Genomic DNA, 15,189 nt, shown 5'->3' with positions numbered 1-15,189 from the left:
GAAATGCAGATAATTTTTTTTCGCCAACTTTACCCATCCATATTTTAAGTTTAAAGATAAAAGCGTGAATTTTATCCTCAAAGATAAATAGATTTGCAACGCCTTCTAAATTTCTGTCTCCAGAACCTTGCAACTGTAAGTTTAAGTTGTAAAGAGCCTTAAGTTTTTTGAGCTGGTCATCTCTGGTATAATGTATAATGAATTATATAAGTACATAGATACTCGTACATGATATAGGTTATGAAATAGTTATATATTTACTTGGAAATTTTCTGTGGGCTCAGTAGACAAAGTTATGTACCCATAAGTTTTAAATTTTATTCACAAACTATATTTAACCACCTCCGGACCCACGTTTGGAAATCACTGGTATAGAGGCTATGAAAGTTCCTGAAGAGTACTGTTAAGTTCTCTTTCATGTTAAGATTCTTTTCATAAAGTTTACATTTTATACTTTTATAATATATTATAGTTAGATGCTGTATAAAATGCTTTAATATTTTTACCAAAATATTAATATTGAAATTTATTGATAGATATGTTAACTATTGAAGAGAGAACACTAAACTAGTATGCAGTCTTTCAACTTCAGTAAAAATTTTTGAGTTAGTTCATCAGTGAGAATTTCAGTAGTGCTATATTTATACCACTAAAAACTAATTAAATCTAGAAAATTTATTAGTATTTCTTGAAAAATAAAGTTTTTACTGCATTATCGTGCGTGTTAGTTTTAAAAGTAGTTATCTTCGATAATTAATTGAACATATGGTTTAAATAATGATGATAAAAAAAATGATAAAGACAAAAATTAAAAAAATTTAGTGTTTATATAAAAAATAGCAATTACTCATTTAACTCTTATGGAATGAATAAGAATAGGGGCATATTTTTAAGTAGGTATATGAATATATCTTATAACTCATATGCACTGTTGTACACTCACTTTCTGCTCCGTATCAATAAAATATAGTTAAAGCTTAGTAGTTAAAACTTAGCTTAGTAAGTTAGTTACTGCTTAGTAAGATTACTTAGATTTAAATTAATTAAAAATATAAAAAAATAAAAATTTTGTTTTATCCGCCTATAGGTCATTTTTTGTTAAATAATTCAACATTCAACATTAATTCAAGAATTGTTGTAATTATCTTTGTAGATCGTAATCTTGATGATGACTCTCAAAGAGAGGCGAAATATAGAATGTATTAAAGAATATTAAACAAACGTTGAATTATTTAACAAAAAGTGACCTATAGTCGGAAAAAAAATATATACATAAAAATCATTATAAAAAAACAGGTCGATAAATAAATTCAAAAAAAATTTTTTAAAAAATAAATACCACTAAATATGTGATATGATAAAAATGGTTGAGTTCATTCCAAATATTAAATATTTAAGCAGTTCCTAATTAGTAGAATAATTCAAATAATCAACAAGTGAGAATATTCATATAAAATGTATAAACTTTACATGTAAACTGACATATTTATCTAGCTTTCACTAAATTATAACAATATGAAACTTATTTATTCTATATAAATATATAATGAACATTTTAATGTTATCTTTAAAATATATGCAACATGTACCATATTTCAACAGCATGCAAAAGTATCTATAATAGAGTTAAAATTTCGACGAGTCAATATAAGGAAAACGTTTTAATATATTTCAGATTTATTGCATTATATTTATATTCAAATGTATAAATGCTATAATTTATTACCTTCTATTTTATATACGAGTATATATTTTTGTATTTAATATCATATCAGTTACTGACTTAAATAATGTGACTATTTACTCTGCCATATCTCTGTATCTATGTATGTCTTTATATAGAACTTTTACTTTTATTGTTTGGCACTTAAAACGAAATTGTAAAAGGTAAAATGTTTAATCGTCTACCCACCCAGTGGGTAACCACAAAGGATGTATACTGACATAAAAGATGTTTAATATATTAGATTTTGTGTACAATTGGCAGAGTAAAATAACTCAGAAGTCATTTTCATTATCAAGAAATGAATAACGAACGCCATATTTACGATTGTTTTATGGTATTTCGTATGTGTTAAAAATACACACCCAAATTTATATAATTTTTATTATAAATTTCTTTCTCTTATATAACTTCTGAATGATAATTTACATACGCAATCGTTATGTGTATGCGAATAAAAAATAAATGGCAGAAGGAGAAGGACATTTTAATTTAAATTGCAAATTAACGAGTGTATTGGGTGCCATATGTGCAATTTATAGCTTTATTAAAAAATGAAATTGAATATATAAAAATTAGTATAGAAATGCAATATATTATGAAATTAGCGTTTCGGTATATAGTTCTACATACGATACTAATATCTGAAGTAAATTGAGTTTAAGGTAAAATATATACAATTTAAAAATATTGGGGCATTCTGTAGTGAGGAGTTGAAAAGACATAGGACACCTTTAAATATATGAATTGAAAATTTTGTATTTTGTGTATTTGTGTATTTTGTTTTTTTTTTAAATACTCGCCAGGTATTAAGCCTATATGTTCACAACTCTCTTCCCTGATTACTGGAATGAACTTTGCTCAATGCTTTGTAAAACTTCTCCATTCATTCCTATGAGGTGGTTTTAGAGGGTTCAAGTCTCGCACTGTGGCCTTTTGTGTACTTTTAATATAAATACTATAATAACAGCAATTAAATATATTGAAATGATTAAAAATTTTATATGTTAAAATTCAGAGAAATCTTTTTGGCAACTCTACAACGTACATTATTGGGTTCTAAATAAATAAAATTATTGAAACCAAAGTAATACTAAGTTTTCATTTGTAATAAAACTAAAAACTAAACACTATATTACAAATATACTTTTTATACATACGATTTACTATTTATTTCTCTTCTAAATTTTATAAACCTGTATTAAATTGGAGTGTAAAAAATCTTCAACAAATCAAGTCATTATCATCCGTGACTATACAGTCCATATAAGACCTCAGCCTGTTTAACAACAGTCTTCCATTCTTCTCTGTTTTTTGCTTTTGTATTCCATATTCTTGTGTCCATTTCTTTTAAGTTCTGCTGCACACTGTCTTTCCGTCGGTATTTTGGTCGCTGGTTCCTACTTCGTTCTCATAAATATTAAGTGGTACTCTCATATCCGGCATTCTTATTACATTTCCAACCCATCTTAATAGCTGTTTTTTCATAAATTTGTTGAGTATATTACCTTCAGCTAGTCGTTCTAGCTCGTGGTTGTATCTTATGTGATACATCCCATTTTCTTTCACGGGGTCAAAAATTTTTCTGAGTATTTTCCCTTCAAACATTAAGCAAATCAAGTGCTAAAAATAATTAAATTTTATATACATTTTAATTTTCTTGCCTTATTTTTTGGATTTCCATATTTTATTTAAATTTTTTAAATCCTTAAAATTAAGTTGAAAATATAATGTTTTACTAATAAAGTAACGTGTGTGCTTAAATAATTTGTTAAAAATATTTTTATGAATAAAACTTTTGTGAAAATATGGATTTGTTGGGAGAATTTAATACTAAATCTGAAGTAAACATAAAAAATAAATATTTTTGATGAAGCACCTTTCAAAATTTAATTAAATGAAATTTGGTGCATATACGTAATATGTGTAGTGTATGCTAAATAATTTTTTTTCTAATACTTTCAAAATAATATAATCTTGAAAAAAATATTTTTCAAGCAGAATTTATTTTTGAGTGGTATACTTTTTTATACCTAATTTAATTGAAATGTATTGGTTTTACGTAAAGATTAAATTGCATGTTAATTAATTTTTAAAAAATGTATTTTAAACTAATATCCTTTTGAAAGTTACTATGTTTTAAAGAAACTTAATACGGTTTCTGGTAATAATCAAACAGTAACAGATTAGATAACTGACACTCTCTTCTTTCTTCTCTAAACCGCAGTTTCGGCAGTAGTTAATAAAAGAAACTCAACCCAGGACCAGTTATGCTTAGAAGGAAGAAGAATGTCTAACCGATGAAGACTGTTAAATTTTAACTTATCAATCAATATTTATAAAAATTTCATTATATATGAAAAATATACGACCTCAACGGACGACAATATCATCATATCTGTAAGCTTTATATATATAATTATATCAGTTTATATTTTTTTTCTGACAACTAATAACAACTAATCCTAATCATAGCATAGTTTCGGAAACATCTATTGGCCTAATATGCATTTATAATTTTTAGAGCCGTAGTGTTAGAAACTGAATCCAACAAATTTGAATCGTAGATTGAATTGTTAATGCAGAAAGCCCAATTAATTTGAGTTATAATTTTTTTAAAATTAATTTCAAAACATTTTGCAATATGATTTAAAATGATTCAAAAGTTTTTATATTGATTTTTGGTGAATTTTCTATTCTATTTTTTGATGAAGTTTTTATTTTTGCATATTAAAAAGGATTCTGTTTATGTGAATAAATGCATGTATCTTGAAATTTTACGTTTCGAATTTACTTGGATCGAAGTATTTATATCGAAGTATCTTATATCGCAGCATTTTAGTAAAATTGACAATATAATAACATTTTCTGTAGTGCGTGTGCCATAAAAATTTACATATCTCAACAAGGAGTATTCAATTTGTATTTTATTTTATATAAAATAAAATTCAGAAATAAATTTAACTTGTACTGAATTGCATAAATGTATCAGGTTTGCTTTCTGTGACAGATTCCCTATGCAATTTATTTCTTTAAAATATTTTTCTTGTATATTTCCAAAAGAGATATAACTAAGGTAATATTTTAATTCTTTTAAGAAAGCTTATTTGTAATGAATAAAAAGCAATTCATTTAGTTTAAATTTAAAATATTAATACAGCTTTTACATTTTTAATTAAAGCCAAATATAATAACTATATCTATGTTCTAAATAGCAAATGATTAGTCAATATTAGTATAAAAATAATGCATAAATGACAAGAGAATATTTTCTATAATATGAGCGCTGCCTTTTAAGTTTTGTGCTTAACAGTGAAATTACAGTGGTTAATCAGGGAAAATGGTTTCTGTATAAACTAATTATTGAAACAGTTTTGTCATTCTGAAGTTGGTATCTCGAAAACCAGCGTTTTGAATATCTCAATCGCCTGTTAAGGTGTAGAATAACGCTCGCTACGCACTTTTTTCTTAAAATTTAGGAACAAATGAAGTCACTGGGTGTCAAGCCGAGACTGTAATGCAGATAAACCATCAATTCGACGTTTTGATGGTTAAAAAACTCTTTTGTTCGAGCTGATGTGTGGGATCTCGTATTGTTATAGTGGAGGATGATCTTCCTTCGACGGTTGCTTTTCCTCAATTCTCCGAAGACTTGTTGTAAATGATTGTGTACCACTCAGAATTGAACGTTCTACGTTTTTCAAGTGGTTTAGTTGCGATATGTCAGGTTTTTCTAAAAAACATGCGACCATTTGTTTGGATTAGATTCGTTCACGGATTACTTTTACCGAACTCTGCTTAATCCACCACAGTAAATTGGTGTTTTGTTTTGAGGGTCATAGGCATCCATGATTTCTAACCTGTTACGATGTCCTAAATGTGGTTTGAGCCATATTATATGATGTAAACAACATAAAAAGCGAATGTTGTTATAATAGACACAGTTAAACTTTCGAATAGAAATGTCAAAATTCATCTAGCAATACTTAGTTTTGCCTAGGCGCAGAACTTAAAATGCAAACTACGTATAATTATTATATATTTTAAAAGTTGTAGATTTTAGACTATACAGTTAAGCCTATCAGAAGAGAGCATATAGTAACGCAGTTACTACGTGATGACTATCGTAGATGCGGATAGTTCTGCACAGAGTCTTCTTTCATTTATCGAAACAAGAATACTTTTGTCCCAAAATATATATAATTATGTATGATTATATAATATATTCTGATCTGATCATATATAAATAATAATACATGATTTGAAATTACAGAAAAGCAGTATAATAAAAGTAAATACTTTTATTCCTAAGAAGGATATTAATTTTCAAATATTTCAGGTAAATACAATAATTTGTTCGAAAATTAACTTTATGTCTTCTTGGTATAATATATCAAAACTACAGATGGCAAATGAATTTCAAAAATATAGTTCACCAATATGTGGTTTTCAGTGGAACTGGGGCTCAAAAGTTAGAGCCTTCTATATTTTTCTCGAATAACATAAATTTTTATTTTTTTTATTATAATTTCATTACCAATAGTATTTATACATACTTTTTACGTACCTATTTACTAGCCTAAACCCTAATATATTTAACGTTTGTTGACTCTAAGACATTTAAGTCCTTGCAAAGCAGAAATCCACGTTTTGTCTAGTGTTGTCATAGTCCAATATACATCAATACACACCAACTATTTTATATTTCGGATTGAGAGATATAAATAAATCAAATAATCAAATTAAAGATATATTGTTAGTAATCCAAAGCACAACAAAAAAATAGTTTTGAACCATTTAAGAATTTGATTATATTTAAGATTATTTCGAAAAAATATTTTCAAAGAAGAAAACAAGATATTATTTTTTATTTGGTCGATTATACGAAGTTCATTAAATTCTCCAGAATATTATTTCTAAATATTATATTTAAAATATTTTGGATGATATACAATACTCTTAATGTACAAAAACTAATTACCCAGGTAAAGTTTTTATTAAAATATTAAAACAATTAATGACGTTCAATACTACTAAGATGCATTATTACATAGGAGGGTTCATGACTTAATTCTGTTACTTAGCAAAACGTATTTAATTTTCCAATTAAGAAAAATTTAATAAAATAGAGATAAAAAGATATGAAATATAGTGCAATGACTTTATTTCAAAGCAGCATTTAAATTCAATGTAAACTGCTAGCGAAACATACATATAATAATTATATGAATAAAATATAATTATTCATATACATATATGATAAGTAGAATAACATATAAATTTCATTGTAATTATCTCTTCTATGAAATTCAATAAAATAAATAATAAAAGTATCATTTAGTTTTTTAATTATTTCGCTTTAAATGAATTTCACAATATCTGTATTTCAGAAGATATTATGAGATATCAGAATTAAATATTTTTAACAATAAATTTTAAGCTCACTACACTGTGAACACTTAAATATTCAGTACATAAAATTCATAGTAAGTAAATCTGTGCAATGAAACCTAATCACCGGAATACGACGTATATTCCATTTCTCATTATTCATTGAAAATACGCTCGATTACTACAATCTGTTTTATTCTGTTTATGTACAAACGATAAGAAGAGTAGATTAATTAAACATTCTTCAAAGCTTAGAATCATAGCGACTATCTTTACTAAAGCAATATACATGCAAATGACACTAAATTAAACAAAACAAGATGAATGGTGCTGGGAAAGTTCAGTTGATTTTAGTTATAATAATCGCTTTGAACAGTGAAAACCACACAAGATGCGTTGTTTACTGGTGTTTATATCAATTCAAATATTTTGTCAGTATTTATTTTGGAACTGTGGCGTTTGTGCATTTAAAATTGTCACAGAAAATTCAACCGAAGATCACATAACTAAAATTGTCAAACCATCAGAAATACGAGAACCAAATCTTGAAGATATTTTGTCAATAGTTAATACGGGCACAGATGATTACAGCGATAAACAGCAAACAAATGTGGAAAAATCTATAGGAAATCAAGAGGAGAATGTAAACGTGACCTACAAAGATATAGCAAGGCTGTTGGCAATGTGGCAATTGTCCAACGAAAAAAATTATTATGAGATGCATTCCACAAAGAGTGCAGATGATATTTTTGAAATCAATGAAAATTCTTTAATCAATAAAAAAAATTAAAATAATATATTAATTTATTTAAATGGAATATTCAATTATCTGGGTCACGTGACCATGGATTATAATAATAAAATGTGTTTAGCATTATATACAAATCTGAACATTTATATAAAACATTGTATAATATTTTAAATTAACTAAAAAAAAATATTTTAAAAATAATATATATACCATATTTAAGAGTGGTGATTATTAATATTTATATTGGATTGTAAAACTATCTGATTGGATTATATATGTTTAATTTTGATTTAAACTTTGTGTAAGAAATGGATTTAAATTTTTTTTTTTTGTTATGACTCTAAGCTGATAAGTGAATGCTCTAGAACCATCATTTGTTTATGTTTGCTCCAGGGCTCAATTCTTAACATGAAGAAAATTGTGGATTGAAACGATTTTTAGGTGCGCTGCACTAAGTCATCCTTGTGGTAACGTATTTTGACTGTGAGTTCATCAACAAAGTTTGTAGTCTGACCCTAATAAACGGTGTTTTTCAAGTTATTTTCAACTTAGTATAACATTGGTATATATACATTAAGTAATTAGTATTTACTTAAAACATTTATTAATTAATTTAATAATATATTTATAAATTATGTGAATAATAATTTATTTTTCTACATATTGGTAAAAAACGGGTATCAAATATAATATTTGATATAGCAGTACAAATATATACGTTGACATCTGTTTGCGAATAGTTATGACTTTACTGACATATATCACAAGATTTGATGGCTATTGTAATTTTGGACATTATTAATAATCATTATGTTGAATTATAAAATATTAATAATTAAAGGCGCATATTAAAGACATATCTATAACAACATCCATAAAAATTATATATGAAGGTTTAAAAACTACGATATTTTTCAATATGTATGAATAATTATATTCACTATCAATTTAAAATATCTAAAGTATCATTGGCTATTTTGTAAACAATTACAATATTTATAAATAATTATATTCAGTAATAATATCCATCGATTTAATATATCTAAAGTTTCCTGGGTTATATTTTGTTAAAGAGGTACGTGCTGATACAACTTGAAAAAAAATTATTACCTACAGTGATGCCCTCAAAATTACCTGAGAGAAGCGAGAAACTGTTGTTATCTTCACGTTTTATAATTTGTGAATCATTTAAATTTGACAAGTTTACTTTCGTTATCTTTGCCAGTCCAGTAAAGAAATGATCCCGAAGACATTAGAGATAGCTTTGTGTGTAGTTCTAAATAAAGTTATAGAAAGTGCTAAATAGATTCAATCCTATGTTTACAGAGCTACCTTCTGCACAGTCTACTTGTTGGAATAAGCTATCGTTAAAGAATCGAAGCAATTGCTCAGTCTTTCGTTAGTACTCCATTAAAAACATGAACTGGATGTATGTAAGTCTTTTCGTTTTCTTTCCTACTAATCTACGCTATAAGATTCTAGCAACGTCGAAATGTTCGCGATTAGTCTAAAAATCATTTGTCATGTTGTTAGTGCATTCGTCTATGTTCGTAAATAAATTACATATTGAGATTTGTGCGAAAGGCTTGAAGTAGAATGTTAAGTAGAACTAACAAGTAACAATTCATTAAACTTTACAACAAATTTATATAAAGTTATATTTCGAATGTCAATTGTTTTAAAAGTTAGAACGGCTCGAATAGAAATAAAAAGACAACAACAAAAATTTTAGTTAATTTATTGAAATTTAGCTGACCATACAACGCTATTTCAAGTATTGCCCCGTACTTATCATCAGTGGTTTTAGAAAATATTCGAATTATTTTTTTAATTAGTTTATGGTCCGTATATAATTTGTTTGGATTGCAAGTGCCAGGTTTAGAACTAGAGTTATCTTTTGATTTTATATGATAGTGAAACAAACTGTCAGTGACAGAAACTAACAGCGTTCTAAAACTTTATATTGGTGAAAATTAAATTACTTACGTCATAAGACCACGGAAAAGAAGATTTTTGAAACTTAATACTACCAAAAATATTTTTCTATCATTACTATAAAGTAGCAAATCATAAAGAATATAAACAGCATCCTGATTATTAAAACATTCAAGTCAATATAAAAATATTGTCAATAACGACGAAATTATGAATTATTCTTATAAATAAAAAAATTATTTACTTCACATTTAAATCTTCAAAGCTCTTTTTCTAAATAAATAATATGTGATATTAATAATTTGTAACAAATAAGAAAAATGTGAACGTTTGCTCAGCAGCTTCAAGCTTCCCAGCTTGCATTTAAAAGTTAATAGCTGCAATTCTTCCCTAGTGTGCAATGTTTTACCACTGAAGGGAGAGTTTATAATGAAGTAAATGCATTCACAGTAACTGCAGAAATGCATTATCATGAAATGCACGTATGCAAATAAAGAAAATTTTGAGACTATCAAATTCTTAAGGTCAAACGTGTTCAAAATTTATACGATTCATTTGGGATGGGAAAATCATTAAATGGATTTTAGATTAAATTTTATTATAGCAAAAATGTTTAAATGATATTTATCAGTTTTAAAATAAAATTAAAATTAATTAAATAATCGATTTTCAAGTGTTGAAGTAAGGAATTTTAAAATGAATTGAAAAGGAGGATTTATTGTTGTAAATACTGATGAAATTGTTGTAAAAATTTCATTATTTCAGAAACTCATAGCAAAGCTATAAAAGTACACTATTACTGATATACAGGGTTATCCACTTTGTGACTCTAAAATCAAAAGTGATTAAAACACATCTAATTGAAATCTTGATGAAATTTTTGTTCTAAATGTGTGTGTTTGCCATACAGTCATAGCAACTTAAAGTTTCAAGAAAACCTGTAGCCTGAAATTAAGTACAAGTTATGTTATATGTCTTTTAGTGTCGTCCTGTGGAAACGGTTTTATATTCATATGTATCTTCAACTCTATACAAATGAAATTGGGTATCATGTGACTGCTGTAAACAAAATTAACGGTTTCTTTTACACTTATGTCATCATTAAAGAAGTATGTGTCTATCATACCCCTAGACTTATTACCACATTATACTGTGACTTTTGTGAATTCAGTACTCTGATGATAGTTTTTGTGGACTGTTTAGCTGTCACAGATGAGAGAGTTTTTTTTATTGACATATTCACCAAGCGAAAAATGAATCCCATCACTAAAGAATAATTTATGTGATTATTAAATACTATATAATTATTTGAAATATTAAGATTAATGTTAATGAGAGTTTAAAAAAACCTATTAATTCTGTTTTTTCTTCAATTTTTTTTTTAAATACGTATAATTATTGCATTTTCAATTAAATTATCATATTTTGAATATAATGTTTTATTTTGAAAAATTAATAATATTTTTTCTCTAGAAGAATACTCACTTTTTCCCTCCTCCTTTTAAGATTTATTTTTATAAGTTGTTTGAGTTACTGGTTTTTACTTTTAAGTTTATGACAGTATAATTACCGGATCTCTACTGCTAAATTCGACGTCTCGAGTACCGAAAAATTTTCGTAATGGTTTAAAAAACCTTGTTTTACTCAAACAAAATGTACTACCTAATACTTCGAAAGTCATTACGGTCAATACTCAATTCAATATATTCAATATTCATAATTAAATTTTAATTCTTTATTTTTAAATTATTTTCTTTTACTTGGATTCCATTTAAATTCATATAAATTAAATTAAATACTCTTAATACATATTAAATACATTTACAAATGCGCGTTATTAATGTTTAAATTGAATATCTATTACAATAATTAATTATTAACGACCTGATATCTTTATATATGAAATATAATATCTTATTATTATATGTATATCATACTTAGCTTTTTTTTTAATAACAAAATTAAATAGATGAGGCTTTATTTTGTATATTTTGGTTTTGATCAATTTTTCTAACTTAAATGCAAAAATAGAATTGAAGTCAACGGTACTAATGTTTATAACTTCGAAAACAACAACACACAATATAATTACTAAATTTACCGCAAGCAAATATCGATAAGCAGAAAAAATGATTTGTTTATAAACATTTGTAATGTTTACTGCCACTGTTTAGCAACAAACAACAACAAAATATAAACTTGCATTGTAGCTTTAAACAATGAGAAAATTAGTCGCTCTAATTTGCGAAGAAGTTCGGTTCTGCGTTTGGTTTTGCTTCGTGTTCAAATTAACGTCGGCTTAAGAATTTATTGTTTTTTTTTTAAATTTCAGTGTTTATTTTATTTAATATGAGTTATTTAGATAAAATATATAATTATTTAAATATTTAGTGAATTTATTTAGTGAATTTAATTTAAAAAATAATTTTTTATAAATCAATTTAGAGTGTGTAAAGAGTGGAAACTTCTTGAAGGTGAATTATTGTTCAATTTATTAAACAACGGTAAGTGTTTCGGTACATTAACACATTTTTATATGCAAACTTGTTCATTTTTTGTTGTTATTTTTTTAATGTTAATTTATTTGTTGTCAAAATAAACAATAAATACTCTGTTCTGCAGTACAGAGGCTGTATTGCAAGTGAGAGTAATAAATGGTTAAGTTCTGATAGACGAGATTTTAATGATATTTTTGTTGCTTACCATTTATGTTGAGCTATTGTTTTTTAATATAAACAAATAAAACATAAACAAGTATTTAATTACAATATTTTTTTTATTAACATAATGTGTTATATAATATGAAGACTCATATAAATTTTTATATATTTTTATTTTTTAAATAAAATATTCGGTTTTCAATAATATACTGATTCATGAATTAATTTGCTTGAAATTAATTAAACATTTTGAATTTCAAATTAACTATTAAATTTTTGATTAATTTGCCAACAACATGGACTACTTCCTCACTCTTTCTTTAGTGTATTGCTGAATTGTAAATGTATAACTGCTGGTTATCATAGTATTAATTAATGAATGTATACTTCTTTTAATAATTAAAAAAAAATAATAAGACATAAATTATTTTTTAAATTATCAGAAATTATCTGTAATCGTAAAAACGGGGCTTAACACTGTGGCTTAACATACGCTATTTATTTTTGTAAAATTTGGTTTCAAATAATTGTTACATATCTTTTCAGTGTTTGGCAACTATGTTTGTTTACAATCTTTACTTATTAAGGGCTTTTGTGAATCTTACATATAACCTAAAATTATCTTTTATTACGGAACGTGAATTTTTTCCTTATTCTTAATTTATACTTTACTTTTATTAGTACTTATTATATCTCTTTCTCTTTATATTATAATCGTTCCATTGTTCTTACAACTAAAATGTAACTGACTGATATACTAAACACAATAAAATACTTTTGAACTTTTAAAATTTATCTTATATATAAAATTAACATTGTCAAAATGTTAGTTACCGTACTCCTCCGAAACGGCTTTACCAATTTTTACCAAATTTTATATGCGTATTCAGTAGGTCTGGGAATCGGCTACTATCTATTTTTCATACCGCTAAAGTGATTAGGGTGTCCCTATCCAGCAAAAATATCTTTATTGCTTTAACAAAAATTTTTTTATTTTTTTGACATACATTTTTTTATATTTTTGAAAAAGAAAACTTGCTATGATATGAAAAGTTGTTGTCTATGAAAATACTGAATTCATAAAACTGCCCCTAATTTCTGCACCATCGTTGATTCCCAAAATGCTCTCATTGACCGCGTATTTCCAGATGTACACATACAATACATAAATCTGGCTGGCAGAAAGAGCCATTAGCAGCAAAAAAAACGTGGACGTTGATGAATTAAACTTCAAGATAAAACAGACATTGCCAAGCGACTTAATATCATACAAATCGATCGATACAGTTTGTGATACCAACGAAGTTGTAAACTATCCAGCAGAGTTTTTAAACTCACTGAATTTGCCAGGCATCCCACCACACATTTTACGACTGAAAGTTGGATCACCGATTATTTTACTTCGGAATTTGAACCCGCCACGGCTATGCAATAGTACGCGATTGGTAATTAAAAAATTGATGAAAAACATTATCGAAGCCACCATTTTGAATGGCAAGGTCCGAAACGAAAAACTTTTATTGCCACGAATTCCAATGATTCTTACAGACAAGCCAATTTAATTCAAACGCGTTCAATTTCCTATTAGATTGGCATTTGCAAAGACCATCAATAAGTCACAAGGCCAAACGATGTCTGTTTGCGGTCTTACATATAAAATTTCCATGTCACAATGTTAGTCACCGTACTCCTCCGAAACGGCTTTACCGATTTTTACCAAATTTTATATGCGTATTCAGTAGGTATGAGAATCGGCTATTATCTATTTTTCATACCGCTAAAGTGATTAGGGAGTCACTACCCAGCAAAAATATCCTTATTGCTTTAACAAAAAATTTTTTATTTTTTTGACATAAATTTTGTTTATATTTTTGAAAAACAAAAATTTTTTCTTAATATTTTATGTAACTACGCCAACAAGTACATCGAGCATTTACATCCACTTCGTCTTCGCCTTGCATGTCAGATGAAAAATGTACAAAAAGTTTTTATAAAGATTTCACTAATGATACTAGAACAAATACCGACGAATATCCAATATATCGTCGAAGAAATCTCGATAATGGGGGACAATGGCGGGTGGTGCCGTATTCGCATCTGCTAAGCAAGACACAATGCTCATATTAATGTTGAGTTTTGCAGTTCTGTGAAGAGCATCAAATATATTTGCAAGTATGTCCAAAAAGGCAGTGATATGGCTGTGTTTAGAGTAGAAAATACTAATGTAAATGCTCCTCCAATGAACAAAAACGGTGAAATTACGCTCTACCAAGTTGGTCGGTACATCAGCTCCAATGAAGCTGCTTGGCGTATCTTCGGTTTTCTAATTTATGAACGGGATCCAGCAGCTGTTCAGTTAGCCGTCCATCTTGAAAATGGTCAGCGTGTATTTTTCACTAACGAGACAGTGATTGATCGTAGTACAAATCCACCTAAATCTACACTCACTGCATTTTTTGAATTGTGTAATAGTACGGATGATTTTGGTGGATTTGCAAGAACATTACTCTATTTACAAGAACCACGCTATTTCACATGGGCTCAAACAAAAAAATGGATGCCCCGCAAGCAAGTTTCACCAGTTGATGCATGCCTCAATTTATTTAAATCGAACGCTTATTTACAGTTAATCCAAGACACACTGAGTTATTTTATCTTCGACTGTTGTTGGTTAATGTTACTGGCCCATTATCATTATTATTATTTACAGTCAATCCAAGACAATTTAA

Source organism: Teleopsis dalmanni, chromosome 2 (genome assembly GCF_002237135.1).
Source record: "Teleopsis dalmanni isolate 2A chromosome 2, ASM223713v2, whole genome shotgun sequence".
NCBI classification, from domain to species: domain Eukaryota; kingdom Metazoa; phylum Arthropoda; class Insecta; order Diptera; family Diopsidae; genus Teleopsis; species Teleopsis dalmanni.
This window is presented reverse-complemented; position numbering follows the sequence as displayed.